At 31.5% G+C, this 16274-nt stretch overlaps 1 protein-coding gene and 1 long non-coding RNA gene across 2 annotated transcripts in view; both read right to left on the bottom strand.

Moving 5' to 3' along the window:
• LOC105332977 (temptin-like) overlaps window positions 1-16274 on the bottom strand; it is a 140417-nt gene that overhangs the window by 51536 nt on the left and 72607 nt on the right. The gene's annotated exons all lie outside the window — the stretch shown is intronic.
• LOC136271829 (uncharacterized) lies at window positions 14145-15539 on the bottom strand. Its single transcript, XR_010709816.1, has 3 exons — window positions 15201-15539; window positions 14911-15028; window positions 14145-14498 (listed from the first exon to the last, which is right to left on the bottom strand). It is a non-coding gene; the product is annotated as an uncharacterized lncRNA (long non-coding RNA).

Here is a 16274-nt window from a genome sequence, read left to right on the forward strand (position 1 = left end):
TAAAGCTCGAAGTGGAAGGTCAAAATTTCACGTTAATCGTGAACTTTCGAGAAAGAAAAACTTCGCTTACATAATCTATATTGCTTATAATTTGATGCATGAATTTGAATAAAATGTTAAACTCATCAAATGTTATCTTATTAAGATTGAGTTGTAAAGTCATAATTGTTCATGCATGTATCATATATCAGAAAAATTAGAAAAATTACCCATTAGCTCTAAAACCAAATAAATTAGAAGATGTTCAACAATATGTTCAAAAAAGATACAGTACTGGTCAGACTCTACGTAACAGAAAGTAAGCCCTTGGTTTACTATCGAAGTTTACTCGGGGTCTACTCCGGGTTTACAAGAGCAGATACAGAGTTAACTCCGAGTAAACCCAAAGTAAACCCAGGGTGGACACAGAGTGTAAATCCCTATCAGATGTAAACCTTGGAAAGGAGACGTTACATGATTGTGTATTTGGAATATACAAGTGGTGGGAATTACAGGCGGTAAGATGGTAAGATAATAGTCTGCTTCACACTTCAGTGTATAAAATGGATCCAAAGAGCAAACCCTTAATAAACCCAAAGAAAAACCCGAGTAGAGTTTTTCATTGCAAATTCCATGCATCAGTTTAAATTGATTTACACGGAATGGAACATTATACAGCAAAACTCGTTTATAACGAATTTCAAGGGACCATAGAAAAAACTTCGTTATAGCCGTAATTCGCTGTACGTTTATAAAGAATTCGTAAAAAAAATTATAGCGAATTCGTTATAAAAAAAAATTAAGGGTTTTTCCGGCTAACAGTTTTCTAAACTATCGTTTGTTATAAAATTAGTATTACCTTCATTTACAAAAGATGTCAATATAACCATTTCATTTTTTTTTTTAAATTTCCGTATACTATTTGAATTTCAGTATTTTATATATGCATCTTAAAATTGCATGTTTCTTCAATGAAATTTGAAATGGAAAAAATTCGTTATAGAAATGATAAAATACGTTAAAATTTTGCCAGCGGGGGTCTTAAAATTACTTCGTTATAGCCGTAAATTCGTTATAGCCGTGTTCGTTATATACATCAATTTTCTATAGGTTTATATAAGAAATTTGCCGGGACATGAATAATAATTTGTTATAGCCGTAAATTCGCTATATCCGTGTTCGTTATATTCGAGTTTTGCTGTAAATGAATATTTTATACAGAAAAACATACTGTGTCTCACTTAAATAGGCCTGGTCACGATTTGGGTCAAAAAAAAATTCCACTTTTAAGGTGGCTCTAAACACTACTTTTTGATGACGCAGTACGCAAAAAAGTAAATTTGGAAGCATGCAATTCCGGTACTGGCTGATTTAAACTGAGGCGAATTGTATGGGGACCGCTCTTTTGAAAAATTCTTAAATGAATAGATTTAATTGAAAATTCATTACTTACAAGTAATGTGGTATGTGACAGCTTCACGTTGTGTGGTATTATTTATCGAAATAAACAATAAAATCAAGTATAATTTTTTGAATAGTTTCTTTACCATCACCGACATCTTATACCCTAGCGCAGTGGGTTAGTGGGTTCACTACAAACCTGTAGGTCATGAGTTCGATTTCCGTTGAGCACAATAAATTTTTTAACGTTCCAGAATTTTCTAAAACGTATTTTCTGGTTGAATACTGTGAAAGAAAATTCTAAACCGGTGAAAATATTTCAATTTTAATATACTCTAATGCACATTAATATCAACACCTTAAGGGGATGGGAAGGTTGGTTTGAATTTTTCTCAGGTTGGGATACATTAATCCTATTAGCCTAGTCATTTTCCCCCTTTATTTATTTGACTTAGTGTTGCATCAAAGCGAATATATTCACTTATACAGGTCTATAATGAAATATGTATGTATTTATCATTCCAGCATTATATTTAGGAAATTGTTCTTCAACTCAGAAATGAAAAGTCCCCAAGGTGTTTGGGCCTTGGGACTTAGGAACAATAACCCTTACCTGAGGAACTTTCATACCAAAAAAAATTTAAAATATTTGTTTGTGTTTATTTGCAATGATTTCCGTTCAATTTTTTATGTCACATTTATTAAAATACATTTTTTATAACATCAAACAACTTTTTCATTTTATTTGTCAAAAGAGTAAGAAAATATGAAATATTATGTTTTGGGGAAATACTAAAAAAAATTTCAATAATAACATTTTTGAATGTTAAGAAATGTTTATATTTTTTATGTGTCCGAAGGAAATATCCATCACACGACAAAATAATTCCTCTCAATTTGTTAATAGCTATCTTTTTAAAAAATATTTTACAAAAACACGAAAAAATATTCTTTAAAAATACATATAGTATCCCTATCATCATTTTAATATTTGATAGGTATATGTTTTGTGATCTTCTATTGGAAATTGGAATAAACTGTGGGTGTATAAGGCCACCTTAATTTTCACAATGCTTCAGTTCGGTAAATCTAATAATTAATTAACATTTTTTTTTATTGATTTACATACATTGCTACAATAAAAATGAACATTTTAGCAGAAAAACAATTTCTTTTACTTTGAATTCAGACCATAATTTTATTGCAATTCATTGCACTACTTTTTCATTGATTAAAAATACCTAATGAGGATTTGCGATGAAAAGATAATTTTAAATTGTTTTATGTTTAGATGGTTTACTTGTGTTTGTTTAATGACACATCAACATTTGATTCTTAGACGTAATTAAAAGCAAGATACAAAGGGAAGAAGTCGTTGCTATGCAAACAAAGCTCGAGTCTTATATTTGTTCACAAATAATGTAAAATAAATGAATTGCCACTCTTTGAATTTTCGGCAAACAAGATAACCCTGTTTAATGTGTTCATAAATGATAAATTACATGTACAAAAAGCAACATTTGATTGAAATCTCATAACAAACATATTTAAACAAAACAGGACTCGAGCTTTGTTTACAATTGAAAACAAAAACAAAACCCATGTTACTCGCTTGTAACTCTCAGATTTTGACAAAACATAAAAAAACAACTACAAAAATCAGGCTCAAATCGTGTCTTAGTCTCTTTTTCAAGGAATCAATATACTATGGAATCATTAGATTTAATGGTGGCACAATTTTCGTGAAATTCGTATGTACATCTTATCCCCTAATTATCATCCTCCACGAATTAATAAATTTGGGTTCTAAAGTCTGTTTCCCTTTTTAGGTATAAGATAAGACACGAAATTACTTCCCCACAAACCTGTAAATTTTAAGCAATCTACCAAAACTGGCATTCACAAATTGAATAGTTTTACACTATATATTACCGCTAACGCGCGGTATTCAATTTATCTGCACCACTTGGTAACGTGCGGTATTCATATCTTCTGCACCGCTTGTTCTGTTATAGAACTGAAGACATCCAAAAATAAGCATTCAATGCTAAAAGGGGCATGGCCACGATTTTGGTCCAAAATTTTTTTCCCCGATTTTAATGTTAACAATGCTTCATTAAGGCAATTTTAATAGGCAACCAAACTTTGAGTATCATTTGTTGAGTTTTAAGCGAGTTACAGAGCTGACGTTCTTTGCTATGTAAACAAAGCTTTTGTTAACATTTTGAAATTCTAAATTTAGACCTAAAATGAATGTGTTAAACGTTAAAATCTATTTATTTATGCTTGTAATGAATAAGAAGATAGACAAATCAGCTTAAAAGATTTTTTACTGGTATTTTGAACTTATGAAACAAAAATAGGGCACGAGCCTTGTTTATATAACAAATAATTGTGAGCTTTGTATCTTGCTTATAACTCCACCACCGACTCTCAAATTTCACTTGATCATTAGAAATACATCCCTAAAGTATTGTTAGTAATAAAAATAGTAATATTGAATTTGACCAAAATCGCGACCATGCCCCTTTAAATGTACAATATGGTTCGGCCAGGGCCCTATGGACCTTCATGAAACAGAAAAATACCAAATATCTTTAAAACGTATTGAGATCCATACCGGTCAACTATGTATATTTTGCTTCGTATGTCATTATGATGCATTTAATGGTGTAAAGTAGCGGTCTTTAAACAACCCATCCCCCTCTTTTGAAATAGGAAATGATAATAAATGTTGATAGTATCCGAAATAGAAAAAAATAAATCTTAAAGATTTTTTACAAGCCCAACCAATACGTGCATTTTCCTAGAAACATTAAATATATCACTTTCTGCGTAGTCATGCATTATTAAGGTTCTACCCAATGTCAGTAATTGGCTCGGGATCATTTGTAAATAGAACGGGTGCATAGCATTTCCCTTTCTTTAAAAGTTAATCATAACTGTGAAATATTTCAACATGAGTGTTTGGCAAATATTTCTCCTCTATTTTCTTAAGTTTAGTACTTTGGATGGTTCTTCATTTTATCAACAATTATACTTGTTGGGAATGGACTGTGGAAATAGTGTCACGAGTCACATTATTTCAGAGAGCACTAGAATTGTCAAATCTAGGGTAAGTCTCATTATCACCGTGGGAGGATGGTGACACAGAGTAAATGAGATGTCGAGTTTACATCTGACAATATTTATTTAAAAACAACTTAATATGATGAATTTTTAAATCGGCGCAGTATTTAAACAAAATGAGTCGAATTAAAAGCTTCAGTATGCACAAAAAGTTTCTGGAATTTTCCTGTAATATTGGGCGAACATGCAAAGGTAAAACTTTGGTTTATTATTTTATGAAATGTTCTTTGTAGATAGAATGTGCAGCTCACTGCTTGACAACTACAGGCTGTGGAACCATTTTGTTTGACAATAAGATCGAGTACGGACAGGATGGCTTTTGCACGCTTGTCACTGAATCGTCCCCAGTAAGTCCGTACGTATTGGAGAGCAACTCGTCTATGTGCTTCATGAAGAAAGCGTCAGTGGAAACAACTCAATCAACACCCACTGAAACAATCAGAACACCGACAACATCTTCAAAGGCATTGAAAAAAACTACACAGTCGACAGTGACACCGACAACAACGACACTGACAACAACTACAACTTCACTGACAACAACGACCTGGGCAACAACCACATCGACAACTTCAACTACACTGACACCAACGACAACTACAACGACACTGGCAACAACAACACTGACTACAATGACACCAACGACACCGGCAACAATTACAACAAAACCGACAACAACTACGACTTCACTGCCAACAATGACAACATCAACGATACCGACAACAAAGACACCGACAACAACGGCATCGACAACAACGACAACGTATATGAGAGAGGTATTTTTTTTATTTTGGATTTTACACTGTTTTAAATCAGCTTTATAGATACTTTACGGGATTTAAAGGATTGCTTCTATATTAACATATTTTAAACATGTTTTTTTATGTCTGTTTGATAAGCATAATTATTAAGTGTTCATCTACGAGGGTTGTAAGGAAATTGTTCAGACAAACTGGATGTTATTTCTACGTTAAGGATACAAGTGAAAATTGTCATTGGCGTTAAACAATCCACAATAATTATACCCACACTTTCTAAAGAAAGTTTGGGTATATTGTTGTTACTTTGTTCCGTCCGTCCGTCCGTCCATCCGTCCGTCTGTCACGTTTTACTTTCTCAAACTGCTCTTACATCCTATAAACCAGCAATCTGAACTCTTAGAGTTTGATTTGGGGTGTCATGTTGTTTTGTAAAAAGGTTTCAAAAATTCTCTGGTAGTCCTGGGGGTCAAATAATTGGTAAAAAAAATGACGTTTTTTCACAAAAAACCTTCTTTCTCGAACTCTTCCTACATTTTCAACAGTAGACAAATCATCTCTTGGAATATGTTTTAGTGTATCCTATGGATGCACAATAAGGTTTCGGAATTTTCAATTTTGTCCTGGGGGTCAATTAATTGCTAAAAAATGATGTTTTTTTACAAAAAAAAACTGGTTTCAAAAACGTCATATTCTTTTTGCAGTAGCCAAATGATCTTCTAGAATATGATTGGGGGTGTCATATTGAAGTGTGATCAGGTTCCAGATTTTTTTTTTATTAAGGGGATCAGTGTGCAACAAAAAATGACGGTTTTTTCCAAAATATCGTTAATTTAATAATGCGATTTTTAATTGTGTTAAGGTCAATCGTATAAAACAGGATAAAACACAAACGAGCACAATATTTCAACTTGATAAAACACACTGTCATCTTTACAAAAACCCCCACATCACGCTGTCGCATGTACATATACGAAATACATGCTTACTGTCTTGAAATTTAAGCGATATTTGGGCGCGGGTAAGAAAATGTAACAGAGGGCGAGTTGGATATACAATACACTTACATGTAATTCCTTAAAGCATTATTTTATGGAATAGTAAACAATAAAAGGGTACCTGAAAAATATGACGTGAAACGAGCTCAAAAGCGCAGTCTTCACTCATATTTCTCCTATTTATTATAGAAAAAAAACCATATTATTTTATTGGACTTATTTCGTTGCAATATTGCTAATTGGCCTGATCTAACGAACTGGTATATTATGAAATAAATATTTTGAACAGAAACATATTTTGTTTTTCTTCAAATTCAGAGAATTCTTTAAATTCAATCCTCTGCACCAATTTTGATTGATTTTTACGGAAAGTACATTATGAAATGAATATCTTAAAGAGAGATACACTCTTTATAATTAATTATTATTAAACTAGAGACGGTGTAATCACTTCAGAGTGGTGGACGACTGAGAATTTCAACTTCCAAATATTTATATAAATTTAAAAGTTTCATAATTAATAAAATACACTTTTGAATTGCGATTTGCGATCTGTGTTTCCAAAAAAGGTTTGCCGTGTTTTGTGATTTAATCTTTCATCTTTTGACTTGACTATATCGGTCTGATATCTACAATGTATATAACTGCATGTCCGTCCGCCAGTTTGTCCTATTATCTTAAAACATCATATACATGTATCCATATATATAATTTTGTCTATCTATTCAAATATTTCTCGGAAACTATCAATCACAAATGCTTGAAGTTTTAACATACTCTTTAATTAGGAATGCTATTTTGTGGGCTCTGCTTTAGTACCAATAAGAAGTTACCTGTCTGTTAAATATCGACTTTGTTTATTTAATATATTCACATCAGAGCGGGGATATTTCTAGTGAGCATCGGTTCACAGATATATTGTATTATGTAACATGTACTATAATGCTACCTTACGAAAGCCCAGAAGGCTCATTCAAAATACGAGATTAAAATTCGAAATTCAAGATTCAATATCCAAATTAACCAATCAAATCATGAATCTGAAACCTGTTACCGACATCAAACTGTTCTAAATAAAGACTATTACATACAAATAAATGTCCTAGTAGCTCGTATATCATTAAGTGGCGTTGTATCATTAACAGTTGTTACAATGCACAGCTGAGATTTTTCAAATTGCCCATCAAATACGCCATAATTAATGGGGATTTTTTTACTAAATGGAATAAAGAAATTCATAGTCAATGTAAAAAAAGCCAGAGGAATGAAAATACAAATTATTTAATTTCTTAATGTGATAATGTATTTGAAATATGGAATGTTTTAAATTTTTACCTTGAAATTGATATTAAGTGGTTACCGTTTTATGTTGTATTTTATACACCGGACGTCATTTCTGCAATCCGTGTAGTTTATACTTAATTATGGCTTCTACTGAATCAATTGAAAAATATGACGATGTAAAAATCAGTTTACTCCTAAAAGGTTTATGATGAATGGATATTTGAGCAAGTCTTCACCTTCTATATGACTGCATAATGATAAACGGATTCTAGCTAGATAGTTAGATAAAAGTGAATTTGATTTTGATTTCAAATAATAATTAAGAAGAAGGGTTTTGGAAAAGTATACATGTTACGCTATATGAAAATACATCTATTGTTTTTCATTAAAAATAACCTTCATTTTTAATTAAATTCAGACCATCATTGATATAATAGACAACCTTAACGACATGTGCACCACGAACTCTCAATACGATATAGCCATAGTTACTACTACTCGGGTTCATCTCTATGACGACTACAGTTCCCTGACCAATGAGGCGTGTAGGAATATGACAATTGCAGAGTTGTTCCAAGGATTTGTCTCCCTTCCTGATAGAAGCACGTGGAAAGCTCTGCTTTCAGACGTATGGAACATTTACCTATTTACAGGTATGCTTATTTCTTTCAGTGCAGTAGCTAGCGAAACGTTAGAATAGTTTTTACATGTACATGTAACTAAATCAATGCTTTCACAATTAAATAGCATTAAATGTATTTTAGATTCCCTTATATATATTTATCTATCTATCTATCTATCTATCTAACTATCTATCTATCTATCTATCTAACTATCTATCTATCTGTCTGTCTGTCTGTCTATCTATCTATCTATCATAATGATTATAGTAACTGTTCTACTTCTTTCAGATGCTGATCAAGTGTACCGATGGTATATTCACAGTGGACATCTTGACCCAGTTCCAGAGTATCCCAAACAGGCTTACATTGCACATGCCGTTTTTTTTACTCCTACAAACATCTTCAGTGGTGCTCAGTGGGCAGTTTACACACATTTAACCGGCGCCATGACATTGTACTTCTTTGACGCGTCTACAATCTATTACTACCGCAACCAGCCACTTTTGGAGGGAAGTTTCTCTATCAGCGACACTACAAACATGGATAGCAATGGGAAGCCATTAAACCTATGGTACAATCTACCCAGCAATGTGGTGGGCGTTACAGGACAAGAAAACACCCATAACTTTATCGTCGTCGATGTCAACCTTAATGTGTATTCCTACCATTTACCCGACCCCGATAACGTCAACACTTCTCCGCCGGTGTGTGTCCTACAAGGACAGTTACGGTTGTGATCGGGTTGAAAGTAACTGTTGTTGAAATGTACGTTATGAAGGTTTTCCTACAGCTTAAATTCCATCCTAAACAAACAATGATTAGTTCTATATAATCTGCATTCTTTTATTATCATTTTATCAGATTAAGTGTGAGTGCTCGGCCTTCTGAAATTTTGATTCTATTTATCACCATCAATCAAAACAATTTTGTTACTGTATTCTAAAAATAGCCTTCACATTATTAAAAAAGACATCATTTGAATCAGTTGATGTTTGCAAAAATAGTTTGACAAGAAAATGAAGGGATGAAAATCATTATAGCAGACCTATAGGTAACCGTGATATTATTACTGTAATCTGGCGTTTTGATAAAGTTAACAACTCATAAAAAAGTTTGCTGGTACATTGCTTTATTGTGCTCATTTATTTTAAAAGAAGTTGTAGTATCCGCATGGATAGATTGAATGTATATCAATCATTGATTGCTTTTTTATATAACGCAAAAAATGCTTAATTCGTGTCTGTGAATATATTTATAGTGAGTGTAATAGAAACTATATGGAACATCGTTCTTTTTTTACTAAGATGTAATGAACCAATTTTTTAATTGAACATCTATAGCACCATTTTAAATATGTTGAACAATTTTCCACATGCATATCCTGTTGAATCGATTGTTTACTATTTTATAAACCTAATGAAAAATCTTTTTTTATTATTGTCCGTGAATTCCTTGTAGCGAATGCGATAATAATTATATATGAAAACTTGTTTCACTAATAATGATAGATGCACCAAAAAATCCATTGAAAATCACTATTTGGAATATTTTGAGCAAGTATCCGCATGGATAGCCTGATTCACTTCAGTGTTTGCTATTTTATATCCCGTAAAAATCGGGGTTTTATTTCGTGTCTGTGAATTGTACAAAATAAGACTAGTGTAATAATAATTATATATATTGTATAAATGATTATATAAAACGTTGTAATTTTATTCATTTCAGATTATAGATTCACCAAAAATTCAGTTGAAAATCTATAGCAGCATTTGTAATATTTTGAACACTTGGTCATTTACAAAATTAATGTAGTTTTGAGAACGGGCGATGCGGATCCATTATTCCGCACACCCCTGCGGTCCATATTGCAACGTGGTTTAAGACAGGTTTCTCAGGGTAACCCGAAAACCGCGAACACCGCGGAAGGGTCATCAAGCAAGTTAACATTGGCGCGGTTTTAACCATCGATTACGGGTGATGTAAAGTATCAAACTGAAACGCGAGTTTTCTCCCTCGACTAATTATAATTGACAGCTACATGTGAACATGTAACTATGTATATCGTATAATTAATTAATGAAACCATCTGTATTAATTAAACTTTGTGATATTTTTTAAATTGTTTAATTCAAAGCGTGTGATATAAATCAATTAGCAATTCTATTTCATTTATTTACTTGACAATATATTTTACAAATTATTAAAATTGACGTGGCCTATTTAGTTATAGATAAGTATGCTTGTTAGTCGAATTTTTATTTCTTTTTCTTATAGTCTTAGTAAAATTTGAAGAGTATTGGAACTTTTCTGTTTAATCTATGCACACTGCATAATTCAAATTAATGAAAGTTCTTGCCGATCCATGTCTAGCTGTGTGATCGACTTTCAACAAACATTACTGAGGCTGGGGGTGGCTGCCATTTTTAAGCATTTTTATCTATATACAAAAAATTTTCACTTTAATGTTCTATAACTCTTACATCGTACTGAAATTGTCTTTTGAAAGAAATGTATATGATGGTATTGAAGCATTATTTAAAGATTAGATTAATGGTACACTAAGGGTTACAAGATGCAAGAAAATCATTTCAGCTGTTTTTCAGCATGTCTAACTTTTCAAAGGGAGGTAGCTTGTAAAACTCCTAATATTTTGTTCTAATATTTTCCATTTATTTCTTTTTTTTTATCATTTCACCATCTATTTTTTTAAATGCTCTAACTTTATTACACATGTATTGATTATTATTATTTTAAAATTTGGAAATAATCTTGTGGCTACTTTTTTCTGTTTAACATATTTGCATTTGTATGGTATGTATATTTTTGGTAAAATTGTGATAATTTTCTTTATAACAAATTATGTGAAGTTGTTCTAATTGTATTAATTTTTTGTGTGTTTTTTGCCTTTATTTATATTTCATATATTTTTCATATCTTTTTTTTTTTTACATAATGTGCAATTTCTTCAGATGCAAAAAATGATAAAATTAACGATTATTGTGATGTGGTCTTCATATTGAAATGTAAATTAAGATTATAAGAAACATTTCTGCAAATTTGGTGTATTTTGGAGACATTTATTTTGGACCTCCCAGCCTCCTTAAGCTAGTTTGCTATCAATGATAAAAAAAACAGAAAGTGACATTTGCATGTTTTATATCGATTATATTTGTATTTTGTATGTATTTTAAGTTCTTAATCTGCGTGTCCATGGGCAAGATTTTCTGTACACTGTAAGTAGTTCATGTAGATTATCATGAATGAAACAGTACGCTTACCGCTAATCATGTTATGGATTTCTGGCAATTTGAGGTCGCAATTACATTTTTCAGTTAGACATCAGAGTAAAGTTGATAATCCAGTTGAAAATCTAATGCATCTGCTTTTAATATTTTGAATACTTGATCGTGCAGTTTACATGCATTTGTTTGAAGTCATAAAGTCACAAATACCACCCCCCCCCCAAAAAAAAAAACTTGGTTTGGTCCCCTGGCTACATACACAATATATTTACATTTCCCAGTGTCTTTGCCTGTGATAACACTACGTATCGATTTTGTACTATATAACCCATAATACAAATGACGCCAAATTGAGGCGCCAGCTGGGTTTGCTTATTTATATTTAAATATTTAATCGTACGATGGCTAAAAATTATATAAATATAAGTAATAAGGAATCATTTTTTTGAATATTATGAGGTGATGATTTCGGTCGGGGCATGATCAAATCTATCATTAAGCCCTTCGGGCTTTATTGGATTTGATCACGCCTCGACCAAAATTATCACCTCATAATACTCAAAGAATGATTCCTTATTCCTTAAATAATTATTAAGCACTCCACCTCTTAACGAAATACAGGCATCAATGCAAGTTTATTTGATTTCATATAATCGGTCTTCTGGGGAGATCCTACAACCCGCATTTCTGGTAATTTTCGCGATGATATAATTTTTGCGTTTTTGCAATCCCTTTTCTTCGCAAAATATTCAATACGCAGAAATTTTATCCGATATTGTTTGGTTATTAGAAACTTTTTAAATCGCAAAAATGACTGACGTACATAAATAAAAAAGTTACACATTTCAATATAGTCGAACATTTTGAGACACGCGAAAAAAACAACAACCCGGACATACGGTACAACATGTACATGTATATACATATACAGCCCAACTTCTGATGTCAGTTTCACAAGCCATTTTCCTGCTTAGTCTAATTAAATAGCAAGGTTCTCCCTTTTTACATTCTTTACTTACTGGACGTTTGTTTATAAAAACAAAAATTATTTCTTTCTCAGAGTGTAATTAATTTTCCTTTTCGCCAGAAATTCCAGTTGTCCAAGCAAAAGGTCAACTAAGATTAATCATTACTTTGCATAACATTTATAAACATTTTTTGAATAAATAAATTTGCATTAATTTATACTTTTCTTTTTGTCATTTTTAGATTTTTGTAATTATAAATATTGATGTTGGTAAACATTGTAATTTATATTAATATTTATTGTAAAAATGTTATGTTATAGAAATATCTTGAATAAAGGATAGTCAACAGGAAGCTGTCTTTTTGCCTCTTCTTTCTATACAGATTGGGACACGGGTTCCCCGAATGTGGAGGAGGAGATTTTATAGTGTTACACCTTGGGTAGGGCTCCCTCCAGGTGTAGGCATGGTTGAAAATGTAAGATCCCGAAGATGAATATAATAAATATCATAAAATGCAGTAAGATAGGAATATATAAACAAATACTATAAGAGTTATTATTTACGCTGGTGGTAAAGTACGCGATTTCTGAAGTCAAACAATGGGCGTTGGTATTAAATATGCGGATGTGTGATTCGTCATACACAAGTTTTGATTTTTTTTACCATACGCATGGGGGTTTGTACGCGGTTTTCAAGCTTACCGTGCAACTATTGTAACCCCCCCCCCCCCCCGCGTCAATAACCACATTACAATATTACTCTGCGTGAGTTAATTCTGGATAAAATCAACAATATGTGAGAACTATTGAGATAAATTGTACTGTGTTTAAAAAAAGGAATGTTTATAAAACAATCACCACATTTTTTAATCATGTTGTCAACCACATGGACTTAATTTCTTGAATTTTTTTTTTTACTTTTTAATGATTTGAATTGTACGTGTCTTTAAAAGCACCAAGTCTTGCAAAAGTGAAGGTTACTCTGAATGATATTTTTTTTTTCGCAGGGAATATTCAGGAACAGTTTCGAAAAAAAGTGTATGAGTTACATGACTGTTTATATATAAACATCTGAAGAAAAACGAAAAAATATGTTAATATTTTTTTAAATGATAGCTTCGCCGAGTTAAACCACCTTTCGATGTTATGTGACTCTTTATACAAGATATTTATACGAATGAAAGTATGTGTTATTCAAATATTATCATCCTTTTTTGCTTCCAATACTCCGTATGTGGCCATAAAGTTGGTTTACAAAAATTGGAATGTGACTACAAAGAGTGAAAAAGAGTGAAAAATTTGAATTTTTATTTGAATCCTAATCTTCTTTTAAGTAGTTGTATTGATATATTAAATGTAATGATTTGTTTTATTATAATTTTATGTTAAATACTGAAATCTGATTGGTTTAGACGCAGTTGGCAATCCGTTTAATTACCCTCAGCGTTAGCAACACACTTGGCAACTGGTAACACAACGAATTGTTACACGCGCGTAAATTTAGCGCGTACGGTTCGCCATAGAATTCACTTCATTTGTATATATAAGCAGCAAACTGTTTTTTAAATAAGACATTCAGTATGATAAAATAAAAAATGCCTGTTTGGGAGGGTAACTGTTGAAATTGCTATTACTTAAACAATAAGATGCTTTCATTGGTGATTCATTCGAGATATGAAGGTAGCGACATTGCAGAAAAATACATAACCCGCGTTTCTCTCAATCATAATGAGGTTATTAAAATAGATATTTTATGCAAATATTATATTTAAGGTGGATCTCTACACCAAATAAGTGTAGGAGATTTTTGTTGCATGCATTTGTTACTAATACTCGGCACAATATTTAACAATAATAGACCTCAAAATACAATACTCTATTTTCTAGAGAATTTTTAAAATATCAGTCTGGTTCCAGATAACCCCTTATCTATCAAATATTTAAACATTTCTGTTTTAAAATTCTTATGAAAGTGAAATGTCATTAAGTTTAGAAATAAAAGACAAAATCATCATGAATGAAGTTTGTATGATTTTTATTGGAATCCACATAAATATGAAACTTAAATATAAAAAATGTCTTTTAAGGCAAACTGCTGGACAAAATCCCACAAAAATCTGAAAATATAAACAATATTCATTGGTTAATAGGATCAAAAAAAAAATTGAATGAAATTGAAAATTTAAAGAAAATACTGAATTATTGCAAAAATCTTGGTATGAAAGATCCTGTTTAAGAGTTGTCTTTCTTTATTTTACATGGTCTCAAATATCTTGGGACCATTTTTTGATTGATAAAATTCACGATGAACAATTAAAAAAAAGGAACAAGTCTATGCTAAATATGTACATGTGTATATATAAGATTTGTAGTGCTTATGATAATATTTGAAGATGAAAAGTTATATTTTTGATGAACGCATTATATATATTTAACTATTCAAAACAAAATATTAGTAGTGAAATTGTCTTTTACTTTTTATATACAATAGCAATTATAAACAACAGCCATACGCATATTTATACATACATTAGATGTCCATAGTGATACTCAAGTACGTGTGGAAATGAAAAACATGCTCCTTTTCAGAATTCTGTCCTTCCCTCAACGGGCTTCCACTGCTATTGCTACATGTACCTAGCTTTATCTATTTAAATCAAAATACATTAGTTTAATGTCTAAGTTTCAATGCAAGTAGTTTACTGCAAATGTTTTACATTTGGGAAATTGGGATTAATTCAAGAGATCGTTCTTCGGTACTTTCGTTTTATATTCATCGTACATTTTATAGTTTAAGTGAAAATATGATATCTGCTTACCTATATCGATAATCCGTCACAAATGTATGATCGTCTTTTGCAGATGACATGACTTAAATGTATTGCCAATAGCGATGAAACAGTAAATTATTTAAATTCCACGTTTTTCGTACAAAACAGCTGATAATCAATGTTAGTTGAAAGTTTTAAACAGGAAGAAAATTGACATATTTATAAGCGTTTTGGTGACTATTCCTATATCATCTCCCTCGTTAGAAGAGTTCAATTTAACGGTGTATAGCTATTTTGTACCACGACAAAATATTATCAATCCGGAACAAAATGGCGTTTCGAACGGATGTCAGACATGTTGTGACGATGTAGCCTTCCACCTTAAGGAAATGTGAGCATCAGTTTCAGTACATCGGTATTTAACTTTTGTTTTTTCGAAAAATTGACCAGTTGATAAAATTCATTAGATATAACAACATGACAACTATATTGTACTATCTCGTATTTTATTGTTTCGTTTAAATGTGTGCAGCTCCCAGCGTTGGAGTACGACCGTGAGATTTCTCAGATTTCCCTATGTTGAATTTCATTATTTAGTTTTCTTTTTTCGCGTTTTTCATTATAAATATCTCTTCATTTTTTTTGGCGGAATTAGTTAAATTTAGAGTTTTCTACAGCTGAGTTAACTCCTAAATAATAAAATACCAATAACATGTTATGTCTGAATTTCTTTCGATAATTCTAATGTTGTACATGTACTAGTATTAATGTTAGATGTAGTTATATAGATGTGATGCTTTAGTAATGTATTGATAAGAAGCAAGATTTGTTCTATGTATTATAGCAATATGCTATTTACGAGCCAAGGGGTATGATACAGTACGATTTTGAAAGAATTTGTATATTTTTAGGGAGTACTAAGGTCCAGGTTATTTTGGATATTTTTGTGCCGATATTTGGCCATATCCTTACTCCGGAATATACTGCAATAACACGTGTTCTTGCAGTAAAAAAAAATATTGCAATCATGTGAAAGAATGCATACCGGGTAAATATAATCATCATATTATCTAATACTTTAATGTAATAGTAATACAATTATATTTCGAGAGTTAACAGTTG

This window comes from Magallana gigas, chromosome 9 (genome assembly GCF_963853765.1).
Source record: "Magallana gigas chromosome 9, xbMagGiga1.1, whole genome shotgun sequence".
Classification (NCBI taxonomy): domain Eukaryota; kingdom Metazoa; phylum Mollusca; class Bivalvia; order Ostreida; family Ostreidae; genus Magallana; species Magallana gigas.